The following is a 7366-nucleotide window of genomic DNA, read 5'->3' on the forward strand; positions in this document are numbered from 1 at the left end:
TGTGCAAAGTTGAATGTTCAGCCTCAGAATTTTATTGTATGAATAATATAGTTAGATCGATCTCAAGTCGAAGTTGTTGGAAATCTTAACCAAGTAACCATCATAATTTCATGAAACCCTAAAGTTTTCCAAGTCATCGACATAATTGTAGTTGATATTCCTGAGTTCTATGGCTTAATCCTTAGTAGAGACTGGTCAGAAAAACTTCATGGTTATTTTGAAACTGACTGGTATCACATGTGGCTTCCCTATAATGGCAAGCCAAATCAAATAAGGGTTGATCGCGAGAAGCCTCAAAAGTACATAGTAACAGAACTAGAAGGAGAAAATGAACTAGTGGTGTATAGAAATAGTATCATCAGAAACTATTCTATAGAATAATTTCTAGGGAATTTCAATGCTCACACTTCACCTTTCTTAGAAAAGTCTATTGTATCTCAAGTTGAAAATTATTCCCAAACGAACACTTCTAAATGTGTAAATTTTGTAGATAAACCTGTAGTTAGAAATTTATTTTTGAAATTAGTTTTTGATGGATCTAAATCCAATAATGGAGTAGGAGTAGGTTTCATCTTAGTCAGCCTAGAGGTGGAAAAGACTATGTTAGCATGAGAAATTGAATTTGATTTCACAAACAACACCGCTAAATATGAAGCACTAGTTCAAGGTTTATATAAGGAAATTGGCCTTAACGTCAAATACCTCCAACTATTCGAAGATTCAGAGATTGTCATAAAACAGGTGAGAAATACTATACAATGTTTGTTAGCACATTTGAAACACTATCAGTAATTAGTCCAATACTTGACTCTTCACTTTACAACGTTTAATATTCCCCTATTCCAACACTCCAGAATGCTAGTGTCGATCTTCTAGCCAATGTTGCTTCCAAGCTTTTCCCACCAGAGGATTATAGCCCAAATCGATTTTCCATTGAATTAATTTTTGGGAATTCTATTCTCGATAATATCACCAACTGGAGAGTCTTTGATAATGATACAAATATCATAAACTTCCTGACCTTAGAAAGGTCATACAATGACTAGATAGTTGATAAAGACCAACATGATAACCAACTTAAACAAGAAACAATAATTTATGCTATATCAAAATCTGTAGTTAAGTTGGAAGATTTATATGACCTCACAGAAAGATTTAAATGATCCACGAATTCAAAACTTCAGAGTTCAACTCTGAGGTTTGAATTGATCAATCTTGGGACTAACATAAACCCTCAAAATATTAATCTAGGTCTCGGACTTACGTCAGACGAAAAGGTAGCCTTTATAGGTTTGTTGAAAAGATACAAGAATGTCTTCGCATGGAACTATGAATATCTTAAGACATAGGACACCTCTATTATTCAACATACTATTCCTATGACATTTGACGAAAGAGCTATTCAACGGAAATTGGGGAATATCCATCCTAATTCAGAAAGTTAAATTAAATCTGAGTTGAATAAACTGCTGAAAGCCAAAATTATTTTTCCTCTCAGACATTCCTGGTGGGTCTCCAATCTTGTCCCAATTGGGAAAAAGAACGGTGATATTAGGATATGTATATATTTCCACAAACTCACTAAAGCTTACCAAAAGGAAAATTTCCCATTACCCCATATGGAACAGATTTTTAAATCAGTAGCAGGCTCAAAACTAATATATTTTCTCGATGGATTCTCAGGTTATAATAAAATCTTAGTACATCCAGATGACCAACTGAAAAATACATTCAGGAAAAAATGGGGCACTTTGCTTATCAAAAGATGCCATTTGGGCTGATCAATGCCAGTGCCACTTTTTAGAGAGCCATGGACATAGCCTTCAAAGGTTTAGTAAACAAATCAATAGTGATCTACTTAGATGATATAATTGTATACTCCAGAAAACACAGTAATCATCTAAGAGATTTAAAGAAAATCTTTGAACGTTGCCAAAGGTATGGAATTTCAATTAACCTCAAGAAGTATTTTTTCACATTAAGTGAAGGAAAGCTTGTTGGATTCATTGTGTCCAAAGTAGGAATTCATATTGAACCTCGCGGAATTAGAGAAACTTATGAAATACCTTTATTGCATAACAGAAAGTCAATGCAATCTTTCCTAGGCCAAATAAATTTTGTTTAAATATTGGTCCTTGACTTCTCAGGAATTTTTTTACCTCTTCAATCCATGATAAAGAAAAATTCTCTGTTTAAATGGGGACATTCGGAACATGAAACTTTTAGCTTGATAAAACAAGCAATCATAAACGCCCCATCTTTAGCAACGCCAAATTTTTGAATCATTTCATTTTATATAATTTCGCTTCTGAGAAATCATATGCAGCCATATTGACACAATTAAATCAAGAAAAAGCTGAATCCCCAATCTATTTCTCAACTCCAATTTAGAGGGAGATGAATTAAATTACTTAGATGTTGAAAAACAAGCTTTTGTTGTTTTCAAATCAATAAAACACTTCAGACCTTTTCTCCTCAAAACCCACACCAAAGTAATAGCACCATTCTCAGCAATGATAAATATTTTAATACAAAGGGGTGTAGGTGAAAAGAGAGTGAATTGGGTGATATCTCTGTAAGAATATGACATAGAAATCAAACCAGAGAAAATTGTAAAAGGTCAAGGTTTTTGCAGGATGTTGGTAGGAGCATCGAATCTATCAGAATTGCAACATTCAGATGATGATGTATAAATCTATGAGGTAAGCCTTAATGAAACTGAATCAATATATGTTGATATCATATTTTACTTTGGAAATGGATATGCCCCAATCCAATTAAATTACACAAAGAAAAGAGCCTTGAGATTAAAATCTAGACAATATCAAATTTTCAATGATGTGTTGTTTAGAATAAATTATGATTCTGTTTTACTTAGATGTATTGAAAAATCTGAGGTAGAGAAGGTGTTGCAGGAACTTCATGATGGACCAACTAGTGGTAACATTGGAGGGGATACTACAACACATAAAATCTTGCATGCTGGCTATTACTGGCCAACACTATTCAAAGATGCACATAGTTATGTAAGGAAATGTAAGATTTGTCAAACAACTCCTAGAAGACAGAGGAAACCCATGTTACCATTACAACCAATCAATATTGACTAGCCATTCGAACAATGGGGATTGGATGTAATAGGTGAGATCGTTCCTTATTCTTCTAAGCAGCGTAGATATATCCTTATAGCCACTGATTATTTCACCAAATGGTTAGAATGACCAATCAAGGTAGTCAATTTAGAAAACATTATTGAATTTATAGATCAATTTATCATTACCAGGTTTGGCTTACCATCTACCTTGATGTTTGATAATGCTTCTTATTTTTCAGGCAATGCTATGACATAGTTTGCTCTTAAAAGAGGTTTTAAGCTTAAGTATTCTGCTAATTATTATCTGCAAGGAAATGGGTTAGCCGAATCCACAAACAAAAATCTCATCAAGATTATTATATGAACTATTGACCAAAGTCAAAAGAACTATCATAAGTATCTAGTGTTTTCTCTATGGGGAGATCAAATAACTCAGAAAGCCTCCATTGGCACTTCTCCTTTCAATTTGGTTTATGGGAAAGAAGCCATCTTTCCAACAAACATAGCTATTCTCTCCTTATCCTTAGCTCAATTCATTGAAGAAACTCCTTCCTCATCTATGCATGTTAGACAATTACAAATCCTTAAGCTCGAAGAGGAAAGAGAAAAGACCAGGACCACACATGCACATGATTAACAGTTAGTCAAAGCCTCCTTTGATTCAAATTCTGTAACTTCAAAGTCTTTTCAACTCGAAGACCTAGTATTGAAATGGGATAAATCCCATGAAGAGAAAGGTAAGCATACCAAGTTCCAACAAATGTGGCTTGGCCCATTTTAGATTGTGGAACAAATCGGCCCATCAACTTTTCTGTTACAAGATTTATTAGGTAAGAGAGAATCTCTACTTGTTAATGGGCAGGTTCTAAAGAAATACTTTCCCTAGAAGATGATCTCTTCTATTCACTGTATATTATTTCCTTTATTTTGTTTTTTTTTAGCAAGAATAATACGAGTTGAAGAGAATTTACTTTTGGTTGTACAAAGGATAGTCTCTTTTTAATTTTGACTTTTTCTTGTGTAAGTAAAGATTGTTATGGAAGTAATCCTCACATATGAAACATATAGTTAAGTTCTATTGCTCATAAACTGCCTCTTTTTTGCCTAAATTATCTAATTTTTGATGAAACTTAGCTTTAAGAAAGAAAATTTTCCTTTACATCAGTTAAGAAAAGTATCAATAACAAAGTGTTGTGGCCACAACCATCACCCTATTAAAACCTGCCTTGATAGAAAATTTGAATGGGTCCCCTAAAAAAATTTGATCTTTCACCTCTCCGAATGATCTATTTTATCCCAGAGACTTTAACTCATTTCGAAGTCAAATCTTCAATGCCCAATGGTTAAGCCCCCCTCTTAAAATTGTTGCCACATGGTTCATCTCTAACCTTTGCTAGCCCCTCATTCATACCCTCCATCAGGACCTTTTTGACCCTCAAAACCTTCTATCACACCTTATTTCCATTAGAACTCTTTATAATGGAAATGCTTAACAAACATGCATAAATCACCCTTTTTCCACCTATTGCAATCAACTCAACGCATACCATAATGCATCGAACCCGACGACATTATTAACCATATTATATATATTTCGGGTTCGGAATCCCATCGTAGATCGCAATCGACAGAATTCCAAGGCTATATACATATAAGGTGCACCTTTCTTCTGGACCAGAAGGCTTTATTAACCAAAATGCATATATTTTGGGTTTGGAGCCCTTCGCATATCGCAATCAGCGTAAGTCAAAACCTATACCTAAGGTCGATGCAATATAGCAGACCTGACAAGACTATAAATTAAAATATATACATTATCGGGTCCACTTTCACAATCACATATCACATATTGGCGGACACGGGCATCATACATAATGCGCACAACAATCCGTCGGATCTGACGGTGGTATTAATCACATTATATATATTTCGTGTCTAGAGCCCCATCACATATCATATATCGATGGAGCCATAGGCTTGTGGATATAGCGTGATGCGATATATCGAACCCGCCAATCACTATGAATTCAGCCACATAATTTTTCAAATCCAGCCTTATGGTCGGCTGTGGGTTTTCCCGTGTATTCCCTTGTATTGCGATAAAGCGTTCTGGTCCATGTTTTCAAAGGAAGGTCTTATATGGTGGATCCGAAAGGATTATAAAACGCAACACATATATATTTCGGGTCCGCCTCCCCAATCACTTATCGCAATCAGCAGAGTTCATCATTTAAAACATAAGGCCCGATGTGATAAAGTGGACTTGCCGATAGATATGAATTAGAGTATATAGTTTTTCAAGTTCAGCCTTATGGCCAGATGTGGATTTTCCCGTGTATTCCTATGTGTTCCAGTAAATGTTGTATTCTGGGTTTTTAAAAGAAAATCCGATAGGGGTGATTTCGCATGGTATTCCCCGCTGCGATATGTGATTGCGACTCAATTGCATCATACCCTTGGCTAGACCAAGGGGCCAATTCTTTCACACTATTCCTTGTGATTTTATAAAATTTTAATGAAGGCAGCATTTGTGTTTTGATTAAGCATTCCTATGATGTTTTTGTATCCATAGATAATGATTAAATATCTTTGCAGGTGAGGACCAAGAGAGGAGAGGTGAAAATGAAGCACTCATGGCGGCACTAATCCTTCAAGATGTCAGTTCGTCTAGATACACCTCAAAGCATGCCAGATGTGGGATGATGAGAGCAGCATCTTCAGTTTCCTTCAGGAAATGATAGGGACTAATAACCACTCCAAACAGGTGCAAAGAAATGACACACAATCATTCTCAGTTCAAAGGGAATCCATTCATTCTCCCAGGAAGTAGAACACTCCAGAAAAGGTGACCTCAATGTGTCAGCAGTTTCATTGACCGTTGTCATATGTGTATTTTGATCTGTGTAATGAAAATAGGGGAGGTGAAAAGTTAGGGAAGACGGAGGGTCATGCCTTGCTGCATAAGTATTACCTTCGGATAGGAGAGGAGGGATTTTCTTTTAGAGAGAACAACTTTGATTTATTAGGAATAAAGAAGACTGTTTGGTTCAAGAAGGAGCTTTTGGTTTATGATTTATTTTCCTTTGATTTTATGTGTTCTGAAATAGGGTGTTGTTGTTGGCATAAATACAAAAATGTTTTATTTTTGTGCATATTGATAAAGATACAACTTGTGATTAAACTTGGTTGTTTGAACGTAATTATTCATAATAGTTAACTCATGAGCAATCCTTTCTTTGAAACTATGTTAGACATCAGTTGCAAGTTTTATTTGTACGAAAAGGAATGTGTATTCCTATATGAGTAATCGAATTACAATTCAGATTTAATGCAACCTTGTTCTTATGTGAACAAGTAATTGATTCATTTGGACTTGTAATATATATATGATGTTTAACCTCTTTTTTCTATGCTCCTGCAGGATAGATTAGGATAGTTAGGACTAGCTTAAGTAGTTTAGATAGGATTTGATACATATAGGTTAGTTGTTTCCTTTTGTTGATTTAATTGAAATCTTCCTCCCGAAATCCATCTTTCAACACCTTTAAATGTTTACAGGAACCTTTAAAACATGTTGGAACTAGCCACTCCAAACAAAAGCAGATCTGATTGGGCCATGCAATCAAGTTAGTTCCCCTTGTTGGTATAGCGAACATTCACCATGTCAACACAAAGTAAAGTCCCTTTGTAGAAAAAAATCTTTAAAACTCTACCATTGTTGTCCAGAAGCTCTTAAGGAGCCAATGATTCTCCCCACTTAATCAACTTTCATTTTTAGAGATAAATTCTAAAATATACTTAAACTTAAAGGATAAGAGGTCTCATCAAGAGTTGGCTTACCATGATCATAAGATTATAACTAACTAACATTACCAATACTGCATATCAAAATAGGGTAATGGCTTAAGATTATATTAATCGAAAGACAAGGGGTCTCATTAAGAGCTAGCTTGTTTAGTTAAGTTACAAATAAAGTGAATGGCATTGTCAATTTTGGTCATCAAACCAAGGAATTGTCCTTTAAGAGATAAAAGTTGAAGACTTTGTTAGTTCCAGTCTTCGTAGCCTGTCACTAGGGATAAAATTAGGCTCTTACTATGTCTGGTTTTTAGAGATGTTTTGCACATGAGTTTTAGTGCAAATAATATCCTAACTATGTCCATCAGAAGAAACTCGGAAAAATATTTTGAAAGCTATATAACACTCCCATAACTAGTTTTGGATCAGAATATATGATCGAAATGAATGATTGATTCTTGGTTATGCATGTTT

This window comes from Pinus tabuliformis, chromosome 2_2 (assembly GCF_031772625.1).
Source record: "Pinus tabuliformis cultivar Carrire ecotype Pingquan chromosome 2_2, CPIR1, whole genome shotgun sequence".
Lineage (NCBI taxonomy): Eukaryota > Viridiplantae > Streptophyta > Pinopsida > Pinales > Pinaceae > Pinus > Pinus tabuliformis.